Raw genomic sequence first — 15,114 nt, forward strand, 5'->3', positions numbered from 1 at the left:
GTACTCTCACTGATGTATTAATAATTTTAAAACTCAATCTTAGAACTTGAACTTTAAACATTCATAACGTCTGTCCATAGGATGAAAAAAACAAAGAAATAGAGTATGAAATGTCTTGGGCCTCAAGGTTCCAGACCTTTTTCATTTGTCATCCATGACTCATCTGCTAAGCATCACTGGTTCATTTGAGACCTCGTTTTAGTTCATTCATTTATATATTTGTATCAATTAAATCCTTATTCATTGATAATAATAAAATAAATACATGACTAACAAAAACCAAAGAACAAGACACTCGAATACCCCTGACTTGTCTCTAATTAATACCAAAATAGATTATACCTTCATTAATAAATATCAAAGTTATATATTATCAATAAATCAACATAAGGTTTCATATCATACTTATCATTGGGCCATAGTTAACCTTTTGATGATATCTATCACATTTGAGAATACAATGAAAACACTTGAACCAATTCCCCAAACCAAGATAGGACTCCACCCGGGTCTCTGTCCCACAGCAACCTGAAAAGGAGAACCTTGATCACAATGGAGGCTGAAATCACCTTGAGCTTCTATTCTGAAAAGTACCAGAGAAGGTGATGACCGAGATTGAGACTTTCACACCATGGATCCGCAGATTTGTTGATTGATGCTTTCATTGAATCAATTAGCATAACCAATGAAAACGCATGAAGAGAAAGACCACATTTCTTGTGTATTGGACCTCAGAGTTCCAGACACGTATTATTCGTCATCGATGACTCATATGCTGGCATTTATTATCATCGATACAGAAAAGATGACCTTCTCTTCATTCTATATGGTTCACTGACTCATGCATTAATTCACTAATGCCAATTTTGACACTCTTGGGTTTGCAAAACCCAGCGAGGCCTCGATATCACTCACCTGTCTCTAGAACCATTCTCACGTCATCATATCTCTCTCATATTTATTATCGGGTTTTTGCTTCACAACAGTTCCTTGTTTATCAGTGGGATAAAGATGCCCTCCTTTAATTTTCTTTCACCCATTTTGTTAGCACAGTCATTACTTTTAGTGAAAACACCCACCCCCAGACTAGGAACTAGATGATGCTCACATGGGTGTTCTGGCTCTTACAACCAAGATGCCATCCTAGGCTGGCACTCAAAGACGAATCCTCATTTCTGGTCCAGTGCATCCACTCTGAGGAGTACAAAACAAAGCAGAAGATAAAAATGGTGGAGACAATCCACGCATCCCTGCTTCCACATTCACATCGTTATGTAAGCTATCCCTAATGTAGCAGATATGTGAAATCTTATGAAAATGAACCATTTTGATCTTGACACTGCGCTACATGATGAAGATTGTCCATCACTTCTCTTGGCCCCCTCATCCTTACCCTAAGTGGTAACAGTAAGGTACCATTCATTTTTAATTGAAATTCAGGGTGTCCGTGGTACACTAATAGTATTTCTTGGCTCAGCACATATTTCAGTAATTGGAAATTGTTTTACTCCATTCATCTTTATTTTTAATTATATATTTATTTACAGATTCTTGCATTTTCCAATTACAATAATAGAATGACTATCCATGAGCACAAAGACCACAAATAAGCCCCTCCTTTATTCTTGACATCTGTTTATAGGATGCCTTCTCAAGTTGAGAATGGACTCGATTAATTTAATATTGGACCTCAGAGTTCCAGAATATATTGGTATATTCACCATATACCACTCATAATGATGACCAGAAATCATCATTGATCCAATATTGTTCCTATTTTCCTACATATATTTCTATTTTTTTATTGATTAAATAAAAAATTCACTAATAATTTTAGCAGTACAACTCAGAAACAAGAAAAGCCTTGATGTATATAGAATAATTTGTACTTAAATATATATCTCTCTTTAATACATTGTTTTCCATATGTGCATTAATCAATATAATAGTTTGTATATCAATACTCAACACTGAGATGTAGCTGCCTTCTTTACTTATATTCCACATTTCTTAATAATACAGTAAATTACTTTAATTAAAAAAACAGAGAATTTCAACTGCTACTCACATTAATCTCCATCTTATTATACAGAGGCAACCAGAGCTCCTGTCCATGGAAGATGCTAAATCATCTCTACTGCCTTCATTCTGAGGAGTACAGAACACGGAAGATGATAAAAATATTGAGAACTAATCACCACTGATCCTTGTTTTCTGCATTTCATTTACTCAGTAGTTAGGTATTATTAGTTTTTCTTTCTCTCTTATCTTGTTAAAAGAAAAAAACTCAATGTTTAGTCTGAGGCAGAACAATTAAACTGTTTTTACTGATGCATTTCTATCTACCTTCGGTCCAAGAGGTGACCTTCACCAATTTATTTAATGGGTAGCAGTGCTTTCAATGTTTGTTAACAGTATCTTTTGCCAAACAAAACACATTCATGTTTGGACAATGCTTCACCTCATTTTTCCTTATGTTTATTTATATTTGCTTAAAGGTTCTAACACAGATCCATTAATAATAACAAATCTAAGTCTGTGAAATCCATACAAAGATATGATCTATTTATATTCCTGTCATCTCTCTACAGAAACAGTTTCACCAGAAGGAAGAGACTACTATGGGCTGGGTTGGACCTCAGAGTTTCAGACATGTTTTCATCGTTCAGGACTCTTCCCGTCACGATCATCATCATTGGTCCATCACTGAGTCTCTTTTCTTCCATCATTTCTATATTTGTATTGATTAAATCATTAATTCATTGATAATAATAAAAATAATATATGGTTCACTAAATATTCCAAGAATAAGACTCTTCAATACCCCTCACCTCAGTTTACAGAATCATTTCCCACTAAGGGTCCATCTCTTCCAATTTTCAACCTCAATCCTATCTATTATCAATTATTCAAAAGAATATTTCTTATATTTATCATTGAACAATGAGTAAGTTTTTCATTAATGTAATACTTTTTAATAACACCATGAGTACCCTCAAACGCACCACCAGTCCAAGACAACAATCTTGCCCATTGCTCACCTTAGTTTCCTTCCTGACACAGGGGTGGTGTGACAAGTGAGCACAGCAGAAGCTGAAATAGCAGGAACATCCATCCTGAAGAATAACAAGCAGACAAGGTGATAAAAATACTGAGATATGCTCTCCATTGATCCAAATATCACACTATTCATTTGCACAGTAATTGAGGCATTGACTAAATTATAGTAATATTTGTTTCTTTTTCCCTTAATAAATCAAATGTGAAAGTTGTAACTGACTCAGTCAGTAACAAATACCTGTCATTTTCTATATCACCCCTAGCCAAAGAGGTGATATAGCACTTCCTTCCCAATGGTTATAAGTCTTTTCAATAAATTTTTTTAAAAAGAATTATGGGGTTTTTTTTGATGTGGACCATTTTTTAAGTCTTTATGGAATTTGTTCCAATATCGCTTCTGTTTTATGTTTTGTTTTTTTGGCCACGAGGGATGTGGGATCTTAACTCCCCGACCAGGGATCAAAACCACACCCACTTCATTGGAAGACGAATTCCTAACCACTGGACCGCCAGGGAAGTCCCTCAAAAAATATTAATGTATTAATATATGATAGTAATTTTTGCCTAACCACATATTTTTATAATTGGAAAAGGCTTCACATTCATCATTTTTTTAAATTTTACACATCTGTATATTCACTATTTCATTGATTCAGTTATAAAAATAGAAAAAATGCCTGGTCATAATAACCAAAATAAACATCTTTGTGTATTCCTAACCACTGCCTATAAGGTCACTGCAAACAGGAAAATGGACTAGAATCCATTTGCATCAGACCTCAGAGCTCCAGACACGTATTCATCGTACACAACTCATACGCCACCGGTAGTCATCATCGATCCAATATTGTCCCTTTTTCTCTAAATATATTTCTATTTCTTTATTGTGTAAATCACAAATTCACTAATAATTTTATCAGTACAATTAGAAAAACAAGAAGAGCTTTGATGTATGTAGAATATTCTTACTTTAATACATCTCTCATTAACACTCTCAGTTTTCCGTATATTCATTAATCAATATAATGATTCTTATACCAATACTCAACACTGAGATGCAGCCGCCTTCTTTACCTATAGTCCACATTTCTTAATCATACATTGAATTACTTTAATAAATAAACAAACTGAGAAAAGAACTTCGACTATTACTCACATTAATCTCCATCCTCCTACTATTCAGAGGCAAGCACAGAGCTCATGCCCATGAAAGATGCTAAATCATCTCTATTGTCTTCATTCTGAGGAGTACAGAACACAGGAGATGATAAAAATATTCAGACCTAATTGCCATTGATCCTTATTTTCCAAATTTCATTTACTCAGTATTTAAGTAGTTATTATTTTTTCTTTCAATACTTTCTATTTTGTTAAAAGAGAAAGCTCAATCTTTAGTCTGAGGCAGAACAAACTGACTCTTACATATGCATTTCTATCCAAACTGGGTCAAATAGGTGACCCTCAGCCATTTATTTAATGGGCATCAGTGTTTTCAATGTTTGTTAACAGTAACTTTTGTCACAAAGTTCCAATTTGGACAATGTTTCACCCTACTTTTCCTTATATGTTTATTTATACTTGCTTAATGGTTCCATCACAGATCCATTAATAACAACAAATCTAAGTCTATGAAATCAATATAAGATATGATTTCTTTATATTCCTGACATCTCTCTATAGAAATAATTTCAACAGGGAATAGACTACTTATGATCTGGGTTGGACCTCAGTTTCAACCATGTTTTCATCGTTCAGGACTCTTCCCATCACGACCATCATCACTGGCCCATTTCACTCTTTTCTTTGTTCATTTCTATTTGTTTATTGACTAATTCAGTAAGTCACTCATAATAATTTTAAAACCCTATTATTCACAAATCCCAAGAAGAGTCATGATATTGCTATCTATAAATAGATCATTCTCACAGCAATGTACTTCTTTTTAAATTATATGCTGTTACTCATCTATGCATTAATCAATTAATGTTTCATAAACTTCTGTATCACTGAGCTGCATTGTCCCTCTGTTATCCTATATGGAACTTTCAAATAGTACACTGTATACACACACAGAGGGAAAAAAATCACTGAAACCAAGACAAGAAATTTGACTATTACTCACATTGGTCTCTGTGCTTCTAACACAGAGATGCAATCATTAAGGTGCATCACCATGGAATAACGCTTCATCAGCGTGAATGTGTCCATTTTGAACAATATGAAGTACAGTCAATGAGAAAAAAAAACAAATTTATTGCCATTGACTCTTGCACTCTACATTTCATTTACCCAGTCATTTAGGAATTTATAACTTTTTTATAATGCAGGCATTGTTTTCTCTTAACAGAAAGAACAACTTCAAACTTGAGATTGACTCAGAACAATAAAATCAACTCTGAATAGTTCAAGTCTATCTGATACTTGGCCAGAGAGGTGATACCCTTGAGCCATCCATTTCATAATGGACATCAATGTTGGCAATTTTTATGAATATTTCTTGCCTCATTATATATGTTCCAAATTAGACAATAATTTACTGTTCTCCTTCATCTATTATCTACATATCTTTTATGGTGCTCTCATTGCTGTATTACTAATTTTTAAACTCGGTCTAAGCACTTGAACTTCTTAACATCTGTGCATAGGATGAAATAAACAAAGAAAGAGTATGGACTGTGTTGGGCCTCAGCGTTCCAGACCCTTATATTTCATCATCCATGGTCATGTGTTAATCATCATTGATTCATTTGGGCCCATGTTTAGTTCATTTATTTATATATTTGTATCAATTAAATGATTACTTCATTTATAATAATAAAATAAATATTTGAGTAACAAAAACCAAAGAACTAGCCATTGGATATCCCTGACTTGTCTCTAATACCAACATAGATTATACCATTCATTAATAAATATGAATGTTATATATTATCAATTAATCAACATAAGGTCTCATATGATATTTATCATTGGGCCATAGTTAACTTTTTGATTATATTTACTACTTTCAAAGAATACAATGAAAACACTTAAACCAACTCCCCAAACCAAGAGAGGAACACTGGCTATAGCTCACCTGGGTCTCTGTCCCATAGCAACCTGAAAAGGAGAACCTTGATCAAAATGGAGGCTGAACTCACCTTGAGCTTCTATTCTGAAAAGTACCAAACAGAGAAGGTGATGACCGAGATCGAGACTTTCACACCATGGATCGGCGGATTTGTTGACTGATGCTTTCATTGGCTCAATTAGCACAACCAATGAAAACACATGAAGAGAAAGACCACATTTCTTTTGTATTGGACCTCAGCGTTCCAGACACATATTATTCATCATCAATGACTCACACGCTGGCATTTATCATCATTGATCCAGAAAAGATGACTTTCTCTTCATTCATTCTATATCATTTATTGGTTAATTCATTAATTCACTAATTACAACTTTAAAACAATATGATTCACAAAACACCAAGAAGTCTTTGTTATTTCTGATATGTATCTTGAGTCATTCTCAAATCAATGTATCTTTGTTATTAATTATACAACTTTTCATAAATGCTTTAATCATTGTGATTCTATTAATCACATATTTGTTACAAGGACACATTGGACTTTCTGGAATATTTTTAATTCTTTTTGTTAATACAATGAAGACCCTTAACAAAACATCCAAACCAAGGAAAGAATTTGCTTATTACTCACATAGATCTCTGGGATCCTAAAACACAGATCCTATCCTAAGGCTGTCAATCAAGGAAAGGTCCTTAAATCAGGTCCACTGTGTCGCTTCTGAGGAGAAGAGGGAAGAACAGATGATAAAAATGGTTGAGACATTCTCTCCACTGCCTATTGATTGCTGTTAACTTTCATTTAATCAGTCCTTAGGCAATCATTAATTTGGTGTGAATATTCATTTCTCTTAAGAAAATGAACAAGTTTGACCCTTGACCAAATTATGAACATTATGTAAGACTTTTATTCCCTTAGAAAACAGTTAACAGTCATATACCATTCACATATTTATATAATGGCCAATGCTTCATGCATTCATCTTTACTGATTTATATAATTATTTATAGATTCTCTCATTTATCCAATTATAATAATAGCTGAAAATGCATGCACATAAGGATCAAATCAAGATCTCAGTATATTCCTGACATCTGTCTATAGAATACCTTCAAATAATGAAAATGGACTAGATTAATTTTATTGGGCCTCAGAGTTCCGGACACACACTCATCGTATACGACTCACACGCTGCCAGTAGTCGTCATTAACCTAGTACTGTATCTCTTTTTCTTCATTCCTTTCCACATTATTTATTGGTCAATTCATAATTCAGTAATTATAATTTTTAAAATGGTTATTCATTGGAACCACCGAAGAGCTTAGAGATCTCTAATATATATTTAGAATCATTCTCATGTCAACATCTTTCATTAATAACTCTCATTTTTCATTTTATGAGTGAATCAATATAATACTTCATATTAATCCCATATTTCACACTGGGCTATTTGGATTTCATTGATTATATTTCAAAACTTGCAATAATACAGTCAATAGCCTTAAATAAAATATTGAAACTAAGGCCAAAATTTGTCTATTACTCACATGGTCTCCACAGTCCTAACACGTGAATGCAACCAGAGCTCTCAGGACCATAGAAGAATACTTCAACCAGCTTAAGTGCTCCCATTCTAAGGAGTACAGAGCAGAAAAGATGATAAAAAATTTCAGACCTTATCTCCATTGATCCTTGTTATCCACATTTCACTTACTCATTTAGGCATTCATTAATTTTTCATAACATAGTATTTTTTCTCTTAAGAAAAGAAAACCTTAAATTTGAGACTGACCCAGAGCAAGAATGTTGACTCTTACTTATCAGTGTCTGTATGATCCTTTCAGCAAAAGGGCAAAACACTTATTCGTTTATTGCTTAAAGGGCATGAATGTTTTCTATTTTATTAATAATATTTCTTGCCTGACCACATATGATCCTGGTGGACAATGCTTCACCTTCTTCTTTTCATCTTTTTTTTACATTTTTTTCAGGGCTCAATTACTGATTTATTATTATTAATACATCTAACCCCAAAAATGGAATATGATGTTTGTATTTTCCTAACATCGACCCATGGGGTCATTTATAACAGAACATTGGCTAGATTTTGTATTGTGTGGAATCAGGGTTACAGACACATGGTATTCATCATATATGACTCTTATGCCTCCAGTCATCATCAGTGGTCTAGGAGGGGCTCTTTTCTCCAGTATCATCTACATCTGTTTATTGATTAATTCACTATTATTTAAATGACTTCCCTGGTAGTCCAGTGGTTAAGACTCCATGCTCCCAGTGCAGGGGGCCTGGGTTTGATCCTTGGTCAGGGAACTAGATACCACATGCCACAACTAAGAGCTCACATGCTGCAACTAAAGACCCTGCCTGCCGCAACTAAAGATCCTGAATGCTGCAACTAAGACCCGGCATAGCCAAATAAATAAATAAATATTTTAAAATAAATAAATAAATAAATAAATAAAAGTCACACAAATAAATCATGAGTAAGACCCTTAAATATCCCTAACACCTATCTAAACCATCATCTCCCCTGACACTCAACTCTTTCATTGACTGAACTCAGTTTTTCATATATGGATTAATGATCATATTCCTTCATATCAATTATATTTGACTTTGGCAAGTTTGGACTTCTATTATATTTAATACTTTTCATCAATACAATAAGTGTCTTTTTAAAAATACGGCTCAATCCAAGACAAGAACACTGACTACTACTCACATTGTTCTGCTTCCTCCTAACACACAGATGCAACCACAGGGCTGCTGACCATGCAAGATGCTTGGATCAGCTCAAGGGCATCCATTCTGAGGAGTACAGGGCAGAGCAAATGATAAAAAATTGAGAACTAATCTCTATTGATCCTTGCTTCTGAATTTCATTTTTCAGTGGTTTAGACAATCATTAATTTGGAGTATATTTATTTCAATTTCTCTTAAGAAAATGAACTTAAAACTTGATACTGACCGAGAAAATGAGCAGTGATTATTACTACAATTGTCCATATTTCTCTTAGTCAAAGATTTTTCATGTGCCATTTATTTCTCTTTGGACTTCACTGTTTTCAAATTTACTAATATTGTTTCTTCTATCACCACATATGTTTATAATGGGACAATATTTCACTGCCTTCATCTTTATTTATTTATATGTTTGTTTATTGCTTATTTGATTAACACAGTTATAAAATATAAAGAAAATGCATAAACATAAAGACCAAAAACAAGTCCCTTGTATATATCAGACAAGTGTCTCTAGAATCAACTCAAATAGGACAATGGACTAGATTCCATTTGCATCGGACATCAGACTTCCAGTCATCGTACACGACTCAGAGGCCACCAGTAGTCATCATCGATCCAATATTGTCCCTCTTTTCTTCACTCATTTCTACATGGTTTATTGACTAATTCAGAAAATCAATCATAATAATTTAAAACAGTTTATTCACAAAACCCAAGAAGAGTCAAGATATCCTCATTCTGTAAATAATTCATTCTCACAGCAGAGTATCTTTCTTAAAAATAATGATGCCATTTTTCATCTATGCAGTATTCAATATATATCACTGAGCTACAGTTGGCCTTCTTTTATTCTGTATGGAACTTTCAAATAAAACAGTGAATAAATGCACATGAAAAAAAATCACTGAAACTGAGACAAGAAATTTGACTATTACTCACATTGGTTCCTGTGAATCTATCACAGTGATGCAATCATAAGATGCATGACCATGGAATAATGCTTAATCAGCTCGAATGTGTCCATTTTCAGAAGTACGATGCACAGGGGATGTTTTTTTAAAAAAAGGAAAATTTATTGCGATTGATTCTTGCTTTCTAGATTTATAGTACTCAAATCATTAGGAATTTATAGCTTTTTCATAACTTAGAGAATTTTTCTATGAACAAAAAGAACCTCAAACTTGAGAATGACACAGAGCAATAAAACTGATACTTAATCGTCACATCTGTATGATGCTTGGCCAAAGAGGTGACACCATTGATCCATTCATTTCCTAATGGGCATCAGTGTTGGCAATTTTCATTACTATTTTTTGGCTGACAACATATTTTCATAGGTACATAATAATTTACCTTTTCTTCTTAAGCTATTATTTATATATCTTTAATGGTTCTATTATTTATCCATTAATAATACTAAATCAAAATCTATTAATCCAAACTAAGAGCATGACTTTATATATTTCAAACATCTGTCCGTAAGATGAAATCAGTGTAGAAAATAGAGTGTGTACACTTCTTGGCCCTCAGGCTTCCAGATACTTATGGTACCTTGCCCATAAATGCCTCAGTCTCTACCCAACTTCATCGTTGGTCCCCTTGGGTCCAATTTTAGTTCATTCATTGGTACATCTCTATCAATTAAATCATTACATCATTAATACTAATGAAAGAAAAACATGAATACCCAAAACCCAAGAACCAGACCAGTGAATATCCCTAACTTCTCTCCAAACATTATCACCATACATGAGATCTCCTTGGTTAATGAATTTCCAGGTTCTAGATTATCACTTCATCAGCATAAGCTTTCATGGTTATTTATCAACAGGCCATCATTAACCCTTTGATATATATCATGTTTGAAAATACAATGAAAACACTTAAACCAATTCCCCAAACCAAGAGAGGAACACTGGCCATTACTCACCTGGGTCTCTGTCCCATAGCAACCAGAAAAGGAGAGCCTTGATCACAATGGAGGCTGAAATCACCTTGAGCTGCTATTCTGAAAAGTACCAAACAGAGAAGGTGATGACCGAGATTGAGACTTTCTATCCTTTGATCTGCAGATTTGTTGATTGATGCTTTCATTGGCTTAATTAGCATAACCAATGAACATGCATGAAGAGAAAGACCACATTTCTTTTGTATTGGACCTCAGAGCTCGAGACATGTATTATTCATCATCAATGACTCGTACGCCGGCATTTATCATCACTGATCCAGAAAAGATGAATGTCTCTTCATTCTATATTGTTAATTGATTAGTTCATTGATTCACTAATTATAATCTATAACTCTATGAGTCACAAGACCCAACAAGGCCTTGATACCACTAACATATCTCTAGAAAGATACTCACATAATTATATCTCTTTCACATTTATGATCAGTTTTTCAAATCTGCATTAATCAATATAATGCTTCATATTAATCTCTTTATTATCAACAGGATAAAAATGGCCTTCTTTAATTATACTTCAAATATTTTATTAATACAGTAAATATGTTAGACAAACCACCCAACCCAAGACTACAAATTTGATTCTGCTCACACTGGTCTCTTGGCTCCTAAAACAGAGACGCCATCCTAGGCTGGTGCTCAAGGAAGAATCTTTCTTTCAGGTCCAGTGTGTCCACTCTGAGGAGTATAAAGCAAAGCAGCTGATAAAAATGGTGGAGACACTCTCCACTTTCCCTTACTTCAACATTCACACAGATATTTAGGCAATCATTAATTTAGTGTGTGTATTAAGTCTGTTGAAAACGAACCACTTCAATCTTGCCACTGAGCCAGAAGATGAAGGTTGTCTACAAATTATCCTGTCTACCTCATTCTTACCCTAAGTGGTAATGGTCATGTACCATGCATTACTAATTGAACTTCAGGGTTTCCATGATATATTAATAATATTTCTTGTCTCACCACATATTTTGGTAATTGGGAAGTGTTTTACTCCATTCATCATTAGTTTTAATTATATATTTATTTATAGATTCTCATACTATCCAATTATAATAATAGAATGAAATACATGAACACAAAGACGAAAAACAAGCCCCTCATTTATTCCTAACATTTGTCTATAGGACACCTTCTCAAGTTGAGAATGGACAAGCTTAATTTAATATTGGACCTCAGAGTTCCAGACATGTATTCATCGTATATGACTCATATTGATGATGACCAGAAATCATCATCGATCCAGTACTGTTCTTCTTTCTACATACATTTCTATTTCTTTATTAATTAAATTAAAAACTCAATAATAATTTTAGCAGTACAATTCAAAAAACCCAAGAAGACCCCTGATGTACATAGAATTATTCTCAGTGTAATACATCTCATACTAACAGTCTCAGTTTTCCATATATGCATTCATCAATATGATGGTTTGTATATCCATACTCAATACCGAGATACAGCTGCCTTCTTTATTTATATTCCAAATTCCAAACAATACAGTGAATTACTTTAATAAAAAAGCAAACTGAGATAAGAACTTCAACTATTACTCACATTAATCTTCATCCTCCTATTATACAGAAGCAACCATAGAGCTCATGTCCATGGAAGATGCTAAATGATTCATTCATTCTGGGGAGTACAGAACATGAAAGATAATAAAAATATTGAGACCTAATCACCAGTGATCCTTGTTTTCTACATTTCATTTAGTCAGTATTTAGATATTTATTATTTTTTCTTATTCTCTCTATTTTTTGTCTTGTTAAGAGAAAAAACACAACCATTTGGCTAAAGCAGAACAATTAAACTGATACCTACTTATGCATTTCTATCTAATCTTGGTCAAATAAGTGACCCTCACCCATTTATCTAATGGACATCAGTGTTTTCAATGTTTACTAACCGTATTTTTTGCCTCACGAAATATGTTCAATTTGGACCATGCTTCACCCTATTTTTTCCTTATACGTTAATTTATATTTGCTTAATGGTTCCATCACAGATCCATTAATACTAACAAATCTAAATCCATGAAGTCAATACAAGAATATGATCTTTAAATATTCCTGACCTCTTTCTACAAAAGTAATTTCAAAGAGGGAGAGATTACTTATGTTCTGGGTTGGACCTCAGAGTTTCAGACATGTTTTCATCGTTCAGGACTCTTCCCGAAACGATCATCATCATTGGTCCACGACTGAGTCCCTTCTCTTCATTCATTTGTATATTTGCATTGATTAAATCATTAATTAATTGGTAATAATCCCAAGAATAAGACCCTTCAATATCCCTAATTCTCAGTTTAAGAATCATTTCCCATTAAGGGTCCATCTCTTGCATTATTCAACCTCAATCCTGCCCACTATCAATTATTCAAAATACTATTTCTTCTCAGATTTATCATTGAACTATGAGTAATTTTTGGTTAATTTAATACTTTTTAATAACACCATGAGTACCCTCAAACACATCACCTAATCCAAGAACACCAACCTTGCCTGTTATTTACCTTAATTACTTTCTGACATAGAAGCAGCAGGACAACTGAGCACAGCAGAAGCTGAAGTAGTGGGAACATCTGTCCTGAAGAGTAACAAGCAGACAAGGTGATAAAAATATTCAGATTTATCCATCTATTTATTTATTTATTTACTATCCATTTATCCAATATTTCATTATTTATTTGCACAGTAATTTAGTCATTTACTAAATTATGGTAATTATTTGTTTTTTCCTTAATGAATCAAATGTCAAAGTGGTTACTGACTCAGTCAGTAACTAATACTTATCATTTTCAGTATCAGATAAAGATATATATATAAAGATAACATCTTTATATAACTTTTTACCTAAAAACGTCTTTTCAATATATATTAATGTATTTGTATATAATAGTAATTTTTGACTAACCACATATTTTTATTATTGAAAAGCCTTCATATTCATCATTATTTAATTTACAAATTTGTATATTGACTATTTCATTGATCCAATCATAAAAATTTTAAAAATGCATGGTCATAATAACCAAAACAAATATCTTTGTATATTCCTAACCTCTGCCTATAGGATCACTTCAAACAAGAAAACGGAATAGATTCCATTTGCATTGGACCTCAGAGTTCCAGACACGTATTCATCGTACATGACTCTTACGCCACGGGTAGTCATCATTGATCCAATATTGACCCTCTTTTCTACATACATTTTTATTTCTTTATTGTATAAATCACAAATTCACTGATAATTTTAGCATTACAATAAAAAAACAAGAGCATTGATGTATATGGAATTATTCTTAGTTTAATATATGTCTCATATTAATGCTCAGTTTTCCATATATGCATTAATCAATATAATTTTGTAATAACATACTCAACACTGAAATGCAGCTACCTTCTTTACTCATATTCCACATTTCTTAATGCTACAGTGAATTTCTTTAATAAAAAAACAAACTAGGGCTTCCCTGGTGACGCAGTGATTGAGAGTCTGCCTGCCGATGCAGGGGACGTGGGTTCGTGCCCCGATCTGGGAAGATCCCACATGCTGCGGAGCGGCTGGGCCCGTGAGACATGGCCACTGAGCCTGCGCGTCCGGAGCCTGTGCTCCGCAACAGGAGAGGCCATGACAGCAGGAGGCCCGCGTACCACCAAAAAAAAAAAAAAAAAAAACTGAAAAAAGAACTTCAACTATTACTCACATTACTCTCCATCCTCCTATTATACAGAGGCAACCACAGATCTGGTGACCATGGATGATTCTAAACCATCTCTAGTGCATTCATTCTGAGTACAAAAAACAGAAGATGATGAAAATACTGAGACCAGAAGTCACAGATCCTTGTTTTTGGAATTTCATATACTGAGTATTTAATTATTTATTAGTTATTGTTTTTCTATGTATTTTTTACCTTGTTAAAAGAAAAACCTCAATCTTTAGTCTGAAAAGGAATAATTTAATGACTCTTACAAAGGCATGTCTATAGAAACCTGGTTAAGGAGGTGACTCTCACCCATTTATTTAATGGGATTCAGAATTTTCAGTTTTTATTCACAATATCTTTTGCTTCAACAAAGGTGTTCATATGAGAAAAATACTTCACCCTATTTTTCCTTATACATTTATATTTGCTTAATGATTCCATCACAGATCAATTACAAATAACAACTACAACTCTATGATATCAAAAAGAATATGATCTTTTGGTATTCCTGACATCTCCCTATACAATTTTAACAAAG

The 15,114-nt window shown here is 33.4% G+C and overlaps 9 non-coding genes and 3 pseudogenes across 9 annotated transcripts; all 12 read right to left on the bottom strand.

The window, feature by feature from the left end:
- Positions 1 to 724: 724 nt before the first annotated feature.
- On the bottom strand, positions 725 to 799 carry LOC132489617 (small nucleolar RNA SNORD113/SNORD114 family). The gene has a single exon (XR_009532014.1). It is a non-coding gene; the product is annotated as a small nucleolar RNA SNORD113/SNORD114 family (small nucleolar RNA).
- Positions 800 to 1,683: 884 nt separating this feature from the next.
- Positions 1,684 to 1,764, bottom strand: LOC132489631 (small nucleolar RNA SNORD113/SNORD114 family; annotated as a pseudogene).
- Positions 1,765 to 2,631: 867 nt separating this feature from the next.
- LOC132489640 (small nucleolar RNA SNORD113/SNORD114 family) lies at positions 2,632 to 2,703 on the bottom strand. Its single transcript, XR_009532034.1, has one exon. It is a non-coding gene; the product is annotated as a small nucleolar RNA SNORD113/SNORD114 family (small nucleolar RNA).
- Positions 2,704 to 3,832: 1,129 nt separating this feature from the next.
- On the bottom strand, positions 3,833 to 3,904 carry LOC132489603 (small nucleolar RNA SNORD113/SNORD114 family). The gene has a single exon (XR_009532004.1). It is a non-coding gene; the product is annotated as a small nucleolar RNA SNORD113/SNORD114 family (small nucleolar RNA).
- Positions 3,905 to 6,359: 2,455 nt separating this feature from the next.
- Positions 6,360 to 6,434, bottom strand: LOC132489601 (small nucleolar RNA SNORD113/SNORD114 family). Its single transcript, XR_009532002.1, has one exon. It is a non-coding gene; the product is annotated as a small nucleolar RNA SNORD113/SNORD114 family (small nucleolar RNA).
- An 840-nt stretch (positions 6,435 to 7,274) lies between these two features.
- LOC132489628 (small nucleolar RNA SNORD113/SNORD114 family) lies at positions 7,275 to 7,346 on the bottom strand. The gene has a single exon (XR_009532023.1). It is a non-coding gene; the product is annotated as a small nucleolar RNA SNORD113/SNORD114 family (small nucleolar RNA).
- A 902-nt stretch (positions 7,347 to 8,248) lies between these two features.
- Positions 8,249 to 8,322, bottom strand: LOC132489632 (small nucleolar RNA SNORD113/SNORD114 family). Its single transcript, XR_009532026.1, has one exon. It is a non-coding gene; the product is annotated as a small nucleolar RNA SNORD113/SNORD114 family (small nucleolar RNA).
- Positions 8,323 to 9,452: 1,130 nt separating this feature from the next.
- On the bottom strand, positions 9,453 to 9,516 carry LOC132489622 (small nucleolar RNA SNORD113/SNORD114 family; annotated as a pseudogene).
- Positions 9,517 to 11,051: 1,535 nt separating this feature from the next.
- On the bottom strand, positions 11,052 to 11,126 carry LOC132489606 (small nucleolar RNA SNORD113/SNORD114 family). The gene has a single exon (XR_009532007.1). It is a non-coding gene; the product is annotated as a small nucleolar RNA SNORD113/SNORD114 family (small nucleolar RNA).
- A 906-nt stretch (positions 11,127 to 12,032) lies between these two features.
- LOC132489616 (small nucleolar RNA SNORD113/SNORD114 family) lies at positions 12,033 to 12,109 on the bottom strand (annotated as a pseudogene).
- An 883-nt stretch (positions 12,110 to 12,992) lies between these two features.
- Positions 12,993 to 13,064, bottom strand: LOC132489642 (small nucleolar RNA SNORD113/SNORD114 family). The gene has a single exon (XR_009532036.1). It is a non-coding gene; the product is annotated as a small nucleolar RNA SNORD113/SNORD114 family (small nucleolar RNA).
- A 915-nt stretch (positions 13,065 to 13,979) lies between these two features.
- On the bottom strand, positions 13,980 to 14,051 carry LOC132489595 (small nucleolar RNA SNORD113/SNORD114 family). Its single transcript, XR_009531996.1, has one exon. It is a non-coding gene; the product is annotated as a small nucleolar RNA SNORD113/SNORD114 family (small nucleolar RNA).
- Between the last annotated feature and the right edge of the window lie 1,063 nt (positions 14,052 to 15,114).

The sequence above is a fragment of the Mesoplodon densirostris genome, chromosome 4, assembly GCF_025265405.1.
Source record: "Mesoplodon densirostris isolate mMesDen1 chromosome 4, mMesDen1 primary haplotype, whole genome shotgun sequence".
Taxonomy (NCBI): Eukaryota; Metazoa; Chordata; class Mammalia; order Artiodactyla; family Ziphiidae; genus Mesoplodon; species Mesoplodon densirostris.